The 15,713-nt window shown below is 36.3% G+C and overlaps 1 protein-coding gene across 5 annotated transcripts in view; it reads left to right on the top strand.

The window, feature by feature from the left end:
• GPC5 (glypican 5) overlaps positions 1 to 15,713 on the top strand; it is a 1,333,521-nt gene that overhangs the window by 680,463 nt on the left and 637,345 nt on the right. The window contains exons 8-9 of one of the 5 annotated variants that reach the window (XR_012378755.1): positions 1,807 to 1,967; positions 4,136 to 4,269. The exons of 2 other annotated variants lie outside the window; for them this stretch is intronic. The gene's annotated coding sequence lies outside the window, so the exon portion shown is untranslated. Of the gene's footprint in view, positions 1 to 1,803; positions 1,968 to 2,137; positions 2,237 to 4,135; positions 4,270 to 15,713 lie in introns of those variants that run through there. 2 more of the 5 variants (XR_012378753.1, XR_012378754.1) reach the window with 2 other exon arrangements.

Genomic DNA, 15,713 nt, shown 5'->3' with positions numbered 1-15,713 from the left:
ATTTACTTTTTTAACATGAAACTCCTACTATGGTAACTAGCTGTGTTCTAAAACCCATTTAATCATATGGTGGTATGTAGGGCAGTGCCTACTTTGGCATATTTTTCTCCTTTCTCCCATTTCAGTCTGATGCAAATAGATATATCAGTCAGTTGCTACTGCTGAAATCTCTATTATGAGAGAACAGGGCTCTTAAAAATTACTAGTAGCATATATAATATCAAAAAGTTCATTTTTTTTTCCTGGCGAGAATTTCGATGGGCTCCCATGTAGCTCTAAATGTATCACTTGCTGATGACAAGAGGAAAGAAAGGAGGCCTTGAAGACTTATTGACAGCTAAAAGAGGTTCCAATGGATTATCTTTAAAGAAATACAATAGGAGGAAGTTACTTTGCTAAAACACAGCTTTGAACAAGCCCGCTATTAATTAATTGTCAGAGTTGAGAGTAAAAATGGCACCTAACAGAGAAAAAGTAAAGGGAAAGGAGGAGAAAGAGAAAAGAAGCCTTTATTTTATGTATTTCTTTTGTACCTTTGATTTTCACTAAGCTGTTTCATTCGTATTCGGTAAGTGCGTGACAATAAATGAGGATATAAAATAAAAGCAAAATAAGACAAAGCAAAACAAACTAAAAAGACACATGGAGCTCATTGTTTAAAGGGATCACTCACTATTTCATGGAGTGGATTTTATAAGTAAATTTAACAGTGCATAGTAACAGTGGTCATTCCTTTTCCACAGTTCTTTTTTCTAATGATCTTAAAGTAATATAATGTTCAGTAATATGAGGTTAGTTTATTTTTAGTTTTAAATGTGGAAGGAAAAGTGTTGCTTAATTGAAGCACTTGGTAATTATGAAATTAGATATCTAAAGGTGAGAACAAGGTTCATTAATTTTAGTTGGTCTGGGAATAATACAAAAAAATTTCATTTTAGATTAATTTTATTTCTATGTCCTGGCATGGGATTACAGATTACTGAAATGTAGACCATACATTACAACAAGTAAATTTATGTTTGCATGACAAATATACACATATTCCATTATTACTTCTCTAACTCTGAAATAAGTTTATCTGACACTGTAATCATGAAATTTTGAGAGCTTATTAAGAATATATTGTATATTACACTCCTACGGAAATTTAAAGAATATTATTAATTTGATATCTACCTACCCATTTGTACACTGAAATAAGATAAATATTTCCTTTCTCTATTAAAAATAAAATTTACTGTTTCATAATTTAAGATGGAACCAAAGTAGCATATTTACACTTATATTAATAAAATACAAATTATCTAGAGTACCATGAAACAGTAACTAGTATTCATTTTATTATGGATATGTAACTAACGGTAAAGGTTGAAACCTATATTGGATACAGTTTCCTACATTGAATAATAGGTAAGTGAGGTTTCTTCAACTATGGATTTGATTGATAGGCTAAAATCCACTTTGAGAATGGTTGTATTTAAACTCTGAAATGGAATTTTATACCATTTTATTATCATTCTATGTGAATTAACCCAGCGGCTCTAGACACGGCTCTCTGAGTCTTGAGGAGTTGGCTATTTCCTGTAAGCGGGTCTGGAGGGCTCTCCTTGGTCAGCTTTGCTCCACAGCTGCCTCATTCTTTCAGATGCTTCTGGTATCTCCACTGCCTTCTGTTTTGAGAGCCTTTTCCTGGCCAGGGGGAGTAGCCACTCCATTCCTTATGCTCCCCTTATAGACTGGACAGCTTTTTATCACCCAGGTAATGATGTATTACTCTACTTTTGCTTATCTCTTTCTTCTTAGCAGACCGCATGCATTTTAAGAGTAAGAGAAATACCATTCTGTTTGAATTTCCGATGTTTAGCACCGCGGTGAACTCAGTGACTGGCCCACAGAAAAACTCATCGGAAACTTAATATAACTCTGCTGGATGAATAAAAGGAAGAAAGACTAGAGGAATGGAAAGAGTAAGAGACCAATTTTCTTATGTTAGTTTTCTTATGTTACTTTTGTAACAAGGGTTACCAATTTTCTTATGTTACTTTTGTAACAAAGGTTTTAGTCTTTGCATTAGGAAAAATGTACATTTTTTTTTTAAGTATAATCTTTAGATAACATTTGCTTATCGTTCTACTAGGTGCTGACCACCTGCTTTCTTGGGGGGCATCCCAGAAACATATAGCCGTACAGTCCTGTATGTAACAACCCTGCTCCGCATTGACTTGCTGTCTCCTAACACATCAGGGGCTGTCAGGGGATAGGAAGAGTCCCCTCCTGTCCGGGTAGTGCCATGATCCATGCTCTTTAACTGAGACGTAGTACTTCAGGAAGCAGTCATGCAGGCACATTGTGTCTAATCTAATTATAAACGTTTGCTTAGGCTATGAAAACCATGTGAAGCATTTTAATATTTATGACTCTGTAGTTTTATTAAGATATTCTCCAAATTAAAAAATTCATATTCAGCAAGATATACTCCAGAATGGGTAAATTATAAGCTGAATATAATTTAAAAACCTGGCTATTTGCATAATGGTTTTTAGTATCAAGGTTTAATTGGGCTGAAAACATTTTAACTAGAAGTTCCTTATCTTCAACCTGTTTACCCAAATTTGCATTCCATATCTTGCTATAGGTAACTCTAGTTAATGGAGTCCATCTGACTACCATTCCTTCTTTATGGCAATCTATTTTCATAAACCCTATAAGGTAGAGATAATTATCCTCATTTTACAAGTAAAAAACAAAAACAAAAACAAAAATCCTACCAAATCTGATGTTCAGAGAGTTGAAGCACCTCACCTGATTTCACCCAGCTCATCACGGGTGGTTGAGATGGAACTCACAGATCTCTATCTGACTTGAGAGCCACGCTCAGCACATTGCGGGTTCAGGCAATGGGTGCAATGTGCATGGCAGACATTGCCATATAGAAACCTACCGAATCCTGATACTGTCACCATGGTAGTCTAGGTATAATGATTCATTATTTACGGGTGAGGAAAAAGAAAAGTTAGAACAAGTCTCTGAAGTCCCTGAGCAAGTTAAAAGAGACCAGGATACCAAGAGAGATCTCATGATTCAAGTTCAAGGCTCATTCCACTGCCTCGAACCTGCCTGACAAAGCTCTTGCACATTTCCTTACAGAAGAACAGTATCCTCATTCAGAAATTGCATAGTGGTCATGGTGGGATATGCGTCTTAGGAATTTAGAAATCAGTTTCAGTTTGCTGTAGCCTGAAGCTACATATGATGGCATGGTAATACAGGTATTCATTAGGGAAGAGAATAGAAAAAATAAAACCTAAGTGTATAAAGGATTAGCAGAGGGCATATACAAGGCTCTTTCTGACCTACTATGGGCTTCCCTGTTAGATCTCACTTTATTTAATAGTCTTTCTCCAACAATGTGGTCTTTAGGGCCATTTCCTCAAAATCTGAGGTAGAGTGAGAAAGAAAGTGATTTTAGGGTCATGACAATAGCTAACGGGGCACATATTCAAAGACATGTATTATCAGGAAAAAATAAGCTTATCTTGGGATAATTATCACTGAAAATTCTAAAGCTTAAATCAGAGAAGCATTAGTAGACTAATAAAGATCTCTGCTATAGACGTGTGGACATGGTATTGCATTAAGGATAATTTAGGAAGAATGATAATTGAAAATGCATCTGAAAACCAAGTCATAAGATTGCATGGCCCTTCAATGTAAATGAATATTGCAATATAATTTGATATTAAGATCTGTCTATGCATTTTCTTATATAGTAAATATTTTTGAACTATAATCTACATACAGACATAAAATAAATGTTTTCTCAATTTACTGTTGGTCATGCTCAGCGCTTGAAATTAAATAACAAGACAGGATTATAAACTTACAAAAGAAGATTAAACAAAAAAATTAAATCAGGCACTATGAAAAGTGTACTGTATTTATTGGGTTTATACTCATTATTTAATCTTTAAAATAATCATTAGAGTATATTGGCTCCAAATGTTAAAAAAACTAACATTAATTTGCTCCTGTTGCCAGACAAGTGTTCAACTGTGGTATTTAAATCCAAATCTGTTTGAGGACAAATCCACTGCCTTTAATAACTATACCGTATTCCTACTTTTGTGTTCTTTAGGCCACTATCTACTTGTGTCAGTGATCATGGTGAAGAAAAGAAGGATGTAAGAATTAACAACTAATATGATAGGACATAAAGCAAACAGAAAATGCCATAACTCTGGCAAGTGGGTTTCAATGAACAACTTAGAGGAACAAATTACCAATTGTACTTCATTTGAATAAAGTATGTTATATTTAATAAAAATAATTGTTTCATTAAAAATTAATTTGTTTTATGTTCTGAAGCTTTTTTATTGAAGTATAATTGATATGTAAAATTATATTAGTTTCAGGTACACCACATTGATTTGAAATTTGTTTGTATTGCTAAATAATCACCACATTAAGTCTATTTAACATTGTCGCCCTACAAAATTTATAAAATTTGCCTTTTTCCTTGTGAGAATTTTAAGATTTACTCTCTTAGCAACATTCAGATGTACAATACATTATTATTGACTGTAGTCACAATGCTGCACATTAGGTCTCTATGACTTATTCATTTTATAACTGGAAGTAGGTACCTCTTGATCACCTTCTCCCATTTTGCAACCTCTGCAACCTCCTCCCTTCTGAAAACCACCAATTTGTTCTCTGTATCGATAAGTTATGTTTTGCTTGTTTGTTTTGTTTTTTAGATTTCATGTAAAAGTGAAATCGTATGCTATTGGTCTTTCTCTGGCTGACTTATTTCACTTAGCCTAATACCCTATAGGTCCAGCCATGTCACTGCAAATAGCAAATTATCATTCTTTTATGTGGCTGAATAGTATTGCATTGAATAAATATACCATTCTTTATCCAACCACCCGTTGATGTACATTTAGGTTGTTTCCATATTTCGGCTATTGTAAATAATGCTGCAATGAACATAGGGGTGCATATATCCTTTTGATTTAGTATTTTCATTTTCTTTGGTTAAGTACCCAGAAGTAGAATTGCTGGATCATATGTTATTTCTATTCTTAATTTATTTTTTAAATGTAAAACCTCCATACTGTTTTCCACAGTGGCTGTACCAATTTACATTCCCACCAAGGGTGCACAAGGGTTCTCTTTTCTCCACATCCTCGCCAACACTGGCTAGTTCTGTCTTTTTGATAATAGTCATTCTGGAAGGTGTAAGGTGATATCTCCTTGTGGTTTTGATTTGCTTTTTCCTGATTTTTAATGATGTTGAGCATCTTTTCATGTGCCTCTTGGTCATGGGTATGTCTTCTCTGGATAAATGTCAACACCTCGTTTCAGGCTGATTGGGAGCTAGACCCTTGGGCAGCAGATTTTAAGGTATACAAATGCATGCAGTCCTGTGTGACAACAATTGTAAAGCCTGCTGGCCTTCAGACCAGGTGATCTGGTGACAGTTGCAAATATTGGGGCTTCAGATGAATACATGAGCTCTTCTGTGCAAGTATTGGCAAGCTATAATGAGGCCAAGGGATAGCGCAAAGATGGCATCCCCTGGCCTACGTTCCTTGAGAACAATTTTGTAGCCTCTGGAAGTGTGATAAGCCTATAGTCTTCCCTGAGGAAGACTGGGGTTGTGTCTCATTCTGCTGTCTGTGTAGTGCCCTGGGGGTGATAGCCTGCCAAGAACTATCTCTCTTATTGTTCCCAATCTGTGGGGCCCTGACACACAATCCCCCTGGCCACCAGAGCCAGGTGCTCAAGGGGTGTTCCTATGTGGGGTGTGTGCATGGCCTTGGTGGGGTACAGGAGCAATGCAGTAGCGGTGGTATGCCAGACTGCCGGCTTCGGAGGCACAAAGTTATCAGCTTTGGTGGGACTATGGGAACAGGGGTGAGGACCTCAACTGGGGCTAGAGCAGGATCTTGGGAGTAGCATGCGGTGGGGTGTGCCCATGGTGCTAGCAAGTTACAGAGGAGTGCAAAAATGGTGCCCACTAGTGCCTCCGGCTCTGGAGTGAGTTCTAACAGGCTTCTGGAAGATGCTTTAAGATTAGCAAATGCATCTCTTTCTCCTATACTCTAGGTGCTTTTCAAACTGCTCCTTTTATGTTGAGTCCTGGGGCAAGTAAGTCTGTGCACCCGCCCTCTAAGAGCTGACTCCTCATTCTCTACAGTTCTCTGGTTCTCCTAGATGTATCTCCCTTGGTTTTCAAAGCTGAATGTTTTGTTTTGTTTCGTTTAGAGATTTTATTATTTTTAAGTTATCTCTACACCCAGTGCGGGGCTCAAACTCACAACACCAAGATCAAGAGTCACATGCTCTACCGACTGGGCCAGCCAGGTATCCTAAAGCCAAATGTTTTGGAGGCTCATCACTCCCATGCACATCCCAAGGGTTGGGGTGGCTGATTTGGGGTACAAACCCTTCAGTCCTCAGGGAGAGGCTCTGTATTTGTGAGATCCCTCCCAAATAGGCGTTACCACACCAGAGGTTGGGTTTTTGGTGAGACCATGCCTCTGCCACTCCTGCCGGTCTCAGTGTGGTCCTTTTATCCTTTATTGTGGAGGAGCTGTTCAGCTAGTTTTTTGGAGAGAATTGTTGCATATGTAGCTAGAGTTTTATTGTGTCTGTGGGAGGAGGTAAGTTCAGGACTTCCTATGCCACCATCTTGAACCACCTCCAATGAAGATAATTTTTATTTGCCTTTGAAAAGTTTTCCTGGCCATTAAGTTTATCTCAGAATTTCATTGATTCACTGATTCATTCAGTAAACATAGAGTTGTTATGTACTCACAGGCATTCTGGATTCAGAAGGAAATTCAGTGTGATTCAACAATCGCTTTTAAGGAGAGTATGAGCATTTGATGAGAAGGACAGAGTCTGTGCACAGACCCTTTGGCATGGACTCGCTGAGCCTTGCAGAGACTGAGCGAGCCAGTAGGGCAGGAGCCAAGGGAGCAAGGAAAGCATAATGAATAACTAATTAGAGAAGAATTAATTTTGCTTTTCATTAATAATATCTTCAAAGTATATTTCTCTTATAGAATTTATTGGCAATGAAGATGTATTCCCCATCTCATGAAAGTAATACTATATAATATACTATCAATGAAGTAGTAATGTCTATTATTAAATAGTTTGTCTAAAATTTTTGAAGTATTAATATCAATTTTACAACCACTTATGCTGGTAGCTCCTGATATTTTTATAAGATTTAATTAGAGAGGTAATGTTTTATTTTAAAGGCATCTACCAACTTTCACATAGCAATAAGAATAGAAATAAAGATTTGTATGTACAAAGCATTTAATATATAAATATATATGCTTAATATGTATTTTAAAATTTAATTTAACTGATTTTTAAGAGGGAGAAGCAGAGGTTTGATTAGTTTTTTATTGTTCTATATTTAATCAGCTCTTAAATATAATTATAACCCTACAAAAGAATTAGTCTCCAACTGAAAACTTTATTGAAAACTAAGTGGCCTCACTAAAGATTTTAGTCTTAGAGAAATTTCACTTTTATTTATAAAACTTTCGCTTTGGCCCTTCTGTTCATGATCCAAAGGCAACATTTCTCTAGCTGCTAAGCTATTCTGTTTTCTACTTTCCAACATGCCAACATCAAAGCTGTAACTTTGCCCTCTCCTCTCCTTATCCACGTCAGACCCAGGGTAACTGGGAGAACTTTCAACATCAACAGCAGCTCATCTTACCGATAAACAAAGCACGGAGACAGAGACACGCAGTTGCCAGACACAGCAGTGGGTGAAAGTGGGGCATTCTCCTTTCTAGCCTCAGATAGGAGAAAGTGTGCTATCGTGCATGACTTGATCCTAAGTTAAAATAATATTTATTTGGGTGGGCCTGCCGTACAGGAAATGTTAAGATACTGAAAACTGTGCAGTGGAAATAGCATGAATTGTACAACCAAAGGTGAGCAGGCTGAGGACGCGGGAAGTGAGTGGTACTGAAGACAGTGGTGGTGGCGGGAATGGGGACGGCTCAGGTAGGCTGCTCACGCAGAGTTCATTAAACGCCTCCACTCGCAGATTCCTGATATGCTTTATAAACATCTTTTTCACTCACAATTCCCTTCTCTGAAGTCCCAAGGATACAAAACAATAGTAAAATATCCACCCCCCTCCCCCCGCCCAAGCCTGCCGTTTTCTTATAGACTTCATACTTGTTAACTTGAAATTTGGAAGTACCAAGAACAGAACACATTGGAAATATCACAGTATTCAGAGAAGGAACTGTCATGTACATAATATGACATATGTATGTGTACATCATGTCCTTAATAGGACGTTATGCGGTGCGGTCACCAGCCACGAGGCTGCCTGTCCTCATCAGCCTGGATAAGAGCTGCTTTTTGACATGTTATACTCTGATGTTGAAAGGTATGTTTCATTTCAGAAATATGTACTGCTTCTTCAGATTCATAGTCAATTGTATTGTCTGCATTAGCCATTTAAAATCCTGTGTAAAATCCCTATAACCTGCTAAAGTAGTTCTGTGTGCCTTGGTTTCTGTAATTCCACTTTACTCTTGTGGGGCTGCATCCCAGCCCCAGTATTCTTTGGGAAAATGCAGAATAGGTTGCTTTTGCTACCTGTTTTTAATGTCCTAGTAAAGTTTTCATATTTTTCTGAGAAAAATATGTATATATGTGTATATAAAGATATAGAAGTAACATATAATATGTACACATATACATGTATATATGACATATGTTATATAGGATAGATAGATAGATAGATAGATAGATAGATAGATAGATAGATAGATATAGATATAGATATATATGAGCCATTGCATGCTAAGCCACTACATTATAGCCACATGGCTATATGAGGCTCAACATGCCAACAAATTCTTTCTTCAAAATGCTTGCACTTTGTTTCCTTTTCCTGGAATTCTGGTGCCTGGCTTTTCTGACTTAAGGCTCCTTCTTATCTTTTCAGTCCATGGTGAAATATCATCTTCTCTAAAAAACCATTTCTGATTTATGTAAAGAGGTCAACCATCCCCTCCATATCATAGCACTCAACTATTTTATACTAGAGAACTTATTCTCATCCAAAGATATCTCATTATGTATTTGTTTATATATTATGTATTTAGGTGTTGTGTGCCTCTCTTCACTAAATGGTTTAGTGCTATATTTCACTATATTCCTGGCACCTAGAACTGATTCCATTACTAGCTGTGTCCGATTAAAAATATTTCTCACTGGCAGGTTTGTTTATGGGTCATTGATATGCTCCTTATTAATTAGTAACACTTCTTTATTGGTAGATAATGGTTTCCCCACAGGATTCTGAGGTCCAAATTTATAACCTGCCGTTCAAAAATCTGTATGATCTAATTAGCTCAAATATTATTCTTGCTTCCATCATGAGTGAAATACAGATGTGGATGGATGAGTAAATGAGTAAATAAATTAATAAAACAATGAGTAAAGTCAGAACCTTAGGAAGATAATTGCACCTTTCAACAATGATGCCAAGAAAGAAGTCCACTACCTGTACAGCCTTGAAGCCAATGACAGAGATGACTAAGTGGCCTGATAAATTTTAATTTCTGATCCAGGATGGCTATTTATATAATCTTTACTAGCAAATTACAGTTGGAAAACAATCCAAGTAAGTTATTTCTGATAAGCTGAAGTCACATCTCTATCTTAGAAATAGAGAAATGGTCACATACTCAAAATGAGTTGGAAAACAGTGAGTCCAAACCAAGTCTTATTCCATTAATTCCATACTAAAATTTAGACATCGTAGAGGTACCTGACTTACAGAAGATAAGTAAGTTTGGTAGGCAATACACACTTAAAAAAAAAAAGATTTTACTTATTTGACAGAAAGAGAGAAGGCACAAGCAGGGGGAGAGGGAGAAGCAGGCTTCCCACTGAGCAGAGAGCCTGACGCTGGGCTCGATCCCAGAACCCCAGGATCATGACCTGAGCTGAAGGCAGTCGCTTAACCAACTGAGCCACCCCAGATGCTCCAGAAATACACACTATTTATTTCATTTAGAAAAATACTTAACATCTAAAGGGAAGTCAACAAATACAGTTTGACTCTCTTCCATGATCAAATAACTTGCTATCAACTGTCATATCAATGTTACAGCAAAGGAAATTAAAGAGAGCTCAATATTGCCAAATAGTTTAAAGGTAGGAAGTAAGGTTCTTCTAGAATTAGATTCTTTGTAAAAAATAAGTACATGACCATTACTTAGTCAAGTAGCAGGAAATAGCATTTGAGAAGTTCATTGTTCTTTTCACTGCAGAGATCTGTGTATTCCAATCTCCAAAATCAGCAGCACCTAGCTTAACGTAAAAGTTATATAAAGTATCTGAGAACTTAATACATTAATGCTAATATCACCTTTCCTTTCATTTGAAAGCAAAAGTAACATACTAAATCAATCAATAGACTTCTCATTTAATTTCAAAATATAAATGTCCCCAGTGTCAGAAAGTGGTTAATTCTATTTGAGGTAATATTTAATAGTGAAAAAAATATTTTCTTTCATAAAAATGTAAAGGTGACTTCATATGGTTTGAAAGGAAATATTGTCTATTTTCAATTAGAAGACTAATTTCAGAAGAGAACATCAATCATTATTATTTTTATAATTCGTATGTTTGGATATTTTTATAAGTCAAATTAAAGGCTCAAGATTTCAATGCTACTAAGGAATTATTAGTGTTGGATTTGTCTCGGGAGTCTTCATACAGTCCAGAGATTTGCCCATTTGTACTAAATGGACAGATTACATCAGTCACAGGACCACTGAGGTTTTATTTTAAAATTCAGACAGAAGTGTTGATACTGACTGCATCAATTCAAACACAAGTGTTTTTATTTTAAAAAGAGCTATGATAGTCCCTCCAGACTAGTGTATATAGTTTTGTATCTTAGAAATCCTTTAAGAAAAACAGGCATAGGCAAAAGCCTACAATATGTAGATATTACTAAATTTCAGAGCAAGCTGAGAATTACTTGGATCTTGTCTGTAAGTCAAATTGAAAACACCTGCTCCTGTCTAAGTCTTTGTTCAATGTATTCTCATTGAGACTACGAAGCACAGTCATTGTAATTATAATCACAGCCAAACTTTATTTTAATTATATAATAACATATCCAAAAAGGAATGAATGGCTGCATTTTTCAATATGCTGAGGGATGACTATGTTATTTTGAATCCCTCTTATTTTTTTGTTTTACATTGAACATTTCCCAAGTTCCAAATAATATTTTGCTCACGCATTCCTTCTTAAAACATGAGATCAAAAGAAAAATAAAAAAAGACCTCAGTGAAAGTTTTATTCCCTTCTATATACCCCAAAATATTGTAATTTAATTTCTGTGATGAAGTGACACTTGCTGTCACACAAAATAATTGTAATTATATTATCCTTCATCATAAACATGTGCTAAGTACGTATTTCCTTAAATAATTGTATTGGCCAGAGCTCATGCAATTTTGGGTGTAAATGTAAGAAATCCAATGGAAACATAAGCAAAATGGGGGATTATTTGGCTCATGTAAACTGTAGAAGACTCTCATTTAGAGGAACTAGAGAATTAAAACAGTTGGGATTCTATTTGTACCTCTCGTTTTTGGCTTTTTGCCAGCCAAATTACCTCAGACTGTGTTTCTTCAAGGCTAAACTCATGATGTCCGACATCATCAGTGCCTGTATCCTCAAAGTTTTCCCAACAGGAAAAAAAAAATACTGCCATTTTCAGCTTCATTTTGAAAAGTCCTGGGGGAACTTTTCTAATTGGCCTATGTAGGGTCACATGCCTACAACTAGACTAATTATTATGGGCCCAGGAACCTGTTACTATGTTTGAACCAGCCTTGCTCAGGTGTCATCTTTAAACCAATACCTGTAATTATGGAGTTGGGGATCATGTAAGAAGTTGGTGGTTCCTGTTCTGATCTCATGGTTAGAGCAAAAGAAGTGTTCCCAAAAACAAAGAATACCTTTTCCAGAAAAAAAAAAAAAATGAGTGCAGGGAGGGCGACACACACACACACACACACACACACACACACACACGAGGTCACGCACTCTCTCATTTCCAATTCTTTCATCTTCCCTGTCATCAAGCATGTACTGAACATCATCTGTGGACTCCAGTGAAAGCTAGCACTAAGGGATCGGCATACTTTGGGTTATTCATGATTTTTGTTCTTCAGAAATTTGAGTTGCCATTATTTATGCCTTTTACGATTAAAGAGAGGAAGACATTATAGACTGAAGTGTAAAATTTAACAGCATAAAAGGATGAATCAGATGTCTGAGAGCGGTATTTCATCAGTTCTAAGTCACATTTCTGACACCTGGTTAAATCTTAGAATTGATGGAAGTCTTAAGTTGCTGTTGGTCAGGTGGCACCCACAGCACATTGCCACTGTAATTAATGATCAGCTTGGTTGATACTGCATGTGTTGATTTCAATGGTCATAGAAGAGATCTTCAAAAAAATTACACAATGACTCAGCATTAAAACAAAAAATATATTGTCTTTTGCAGAGTCATGCAAACAGAGCAGTGGGCATGCATTTGGTATTTTTGAAGTGAATATTCAGAAGTAGAAGCATGAGTTCAATTCAATTTTCTATTCTTTTAGAGCAAAAACCAAGTACCTTAGGGGACCTACGAAAGAAGCATTCCCACAAGTGGTTGAAGCTATACTTTGCTTCATTACTGATTCAGGTGCAATGCAACTGAGGTTAAGGGAGATTGCTAGATGCCTTGAAAGAAATGAAAGGAATTTAAGAACTTGAGTCTTGAATGACAAAATTACATAGAATTGTCATTGTGGTATCATGACATGTTATTTAGCAAGGATTTTCCTTTCTTTATAGTACAGAAAATAATACTACATGTTACAATTGACGATATCTTTGATGTCAATAAAATACTATAATAAGATAAATTGATATTACTTCATGGAAGTCATTTTGGCAGCATTATGGAATAGCAGGATTATTATATTAGTATCAGATTATTGAAATAATAGACAAATTCACAGTCCTGGTGGGAGATCTTCACATACCTTTTTCAATAACTGAAAGAAAAAGCAGAAGACAGTAAGGATATAGAAGACATTAACAACATAAATCACAGACCTACTCTAATTAATATAGTGAACACTGCATCAAGTATTAGAAAATTGAGCCCAACAATGCCAGAAACCATGTTCTTTTCAAGCACACATAGGATGTTTACCACATCAATAATATGTTGGGCCATAAAAAATCACTCAGAGCATATTCTCTGACAGCTGTGGAAACCAGCCAAAAATTAACAAAAATCACATAACTAGATATGGAATAATGTTAGCACCTGCACTGAGATCCTGAAATCTAGGGTAAAACACAGAGAAACTATAGGTATATATTTTATTATGAACCCATTTCTCTTACTTATTCCATTTAAATCACCAGTCCCAGTTAATCCAGTATGAGAAATGAAGAAACATGCTGGTTGAACCTTTTAATTGTCACTTATTTCTCAATGCCTTGAATTAAAACAAATGTTTGGAACAATGTGGGGCATATCCATTCAAGGTAAGACCTTAATTTCATGAACTGTTCTTATACTAATAAGGATGTTTACAAAAAAATACAAAAATTTTAGACCTGGGAAGAATTTTCAGGCCAAATTATGAGTAGGAAGGTTGAAAGAATCATCTCATTAAAAGAATACAACAGTCATGGAAAGGATTGGGGTAAAGTTTGAGTTTTGTCTGTGCTCCGTGATATTAGGTAAAAGATTAAACAGGATGCATTTCAGTCTTTTGTATAGAATGGTTGTAATCAATTCTTGCTTACTAACTCTGCAAGAAAATAAGGAATTGGAACTAACATCTGGTGAGCACCTAATAACTACTGGTAATATGCTTGATCCTGAATCTGAGCTTGTTTCATAACAGTTAATAGTCCTAAAAACTTTTTGACACAGTAGGTATATAAATAAAATGCATGTGAGAATTCTGCATTAACTGTAAAAATTAATGAATAGTTATTATCTCATGCGAACAAAAATATGTGTGCATTTTTATGTATCATATGTTAGATTTTTAGCATGTTATCAGTATCACAGTGATGAGAATGTATTTTTTTTTTTTATGTACCATAAAGATTCAGAGTTTCAATATGCATCATGGAAACTATTAAGCTTTATTTCTTTTTTTCATAGTGAATTCTGATTTCCTACTGAATAACTCAACACATTTAGGTTCCTCGGTAGGCATTTAAAAAGTATTTTAGGAAATTTTTGCCAGTTCTCCATTGATGTTTGGGGCTCAGTTCCCTTCTTTTCCTTCTTAGCATTGCTAAAAAGAGTTGCTTCTTCCTCCTAACTAAAATCTGATTGAACAAAGTTATCACTAGACCTCCTTTTATCTATATAGCTCTCTGTTCTTTTCAGGTGAATCAAGGAACTTCTCCAGTTCCAAATAATAGTCATGATAATCACCAACAACCTTGTTCCATAATCTTTTAAAAATATTTCGACCAGGACATAAAAAGTTAATATGGTGTTTATAAAAAGCAAGATCTGTTAGAACAATATATAAAGTATAAAAGAGAACATTCTCACTGCAAGGTGGGTCCTTGTCCCAAAAATAAGGCAAATGGATGGGAGCAGCATACGAGTCACCTTAAAACAAGGTTGAATTGTTCCTCCTGATATAGCAACTGTAGTTTTCAAGTCAGAAATGAGAACAAAACTAAAGGTAGGTGTCACATTGGCATGGCTTGGAGAAGAGGCCAATGAAGTAAAGAAATGAGACAAACCTCACATGAATCAAGCCTTTCTGGTAGATTTCAAAGCATTCTATCTTATATAATAGACTTTCCTATTTTAAAGGTCCTCCAAGGCATTGGCACCACTGCCTTGCCAACAGCTGAGTTTTAAATGACCACTCTTTAAAAATAGAGCTATTTTATTTTCTATTAATTATCCCAGAATAGTGTTTAGTGCCTTGGAGAAGCAGGCCCTCAGACATGTAATAAATAAATAGATGAATAAAATAAACGATAGTGGAAAAGCAGCTGACTCTTGGCATATGCAGGGTAGGAGGGCTTTAGAAGGAAAAGAAATCCACTGACCGCTGGTAATTGAATCTTGGTCACGAGAACTCTTCGAAGGAAACAAAGAAATGATGGATACTCTTCATGTTTCCTAAGCCAGTTACATTAAAGGGGTTATTTGGCTGTGGGTTTCCCATCCAGAATCCATCCATTCTGCTCCTCCTCGTTCATGACATCCTCCCTTTGTAACCTGTGTGGGTCAGGGGAAGTTGATCCTGCCCTCAGCAATAAGGGTGGCCCCTGAAATCCAAGCTGACCTTCGTCCTTCCATCCCTCTTACCACTGATTGATTCAAGGACCCATGCTTTAGCCAGGCGGTTTGTGGCTTCTCCCAGAAGATGGATAGTGGTTATGGCAGAGGTTCTCCAAGTACGGTGCAGCAGGAGCAGCCCCTGGGGACTTGTCAGAAATGCAAAATCTTGGGCTTGCACTGAGACCTCCTGGATCAGAAACGAAAGGAGGGGACCCCAGCAATCTGTGTTTGAACGCACCCTCCAGATGAGTCTGATACATGCTCAAGTTTGGAAATAAATGGGTTAAGGATGAGCTCATGAA

This window comes from Callorhinus ursinus, unplaced genomic scaffold (assembly GCF_003265705.2).
Source record: "Callorhinus ursinus isolate GAN/ISIS: 27379988/994484 unplaced genomic scaffold, GSC_fseal_2.0 scaffold7, whole genome shotgun sequence".
NCBI classification, from domain to species: Eukaryota; Metazoa; Chordata; class Mammalia; order Carnivora; family Otariidae; genus Callorhinus; species Callorhinus ursinus.
Note: the sequence above shows the minus strand (reverse complement) of the source record. Positions and strands in the feature narration are given on the sequence as shown.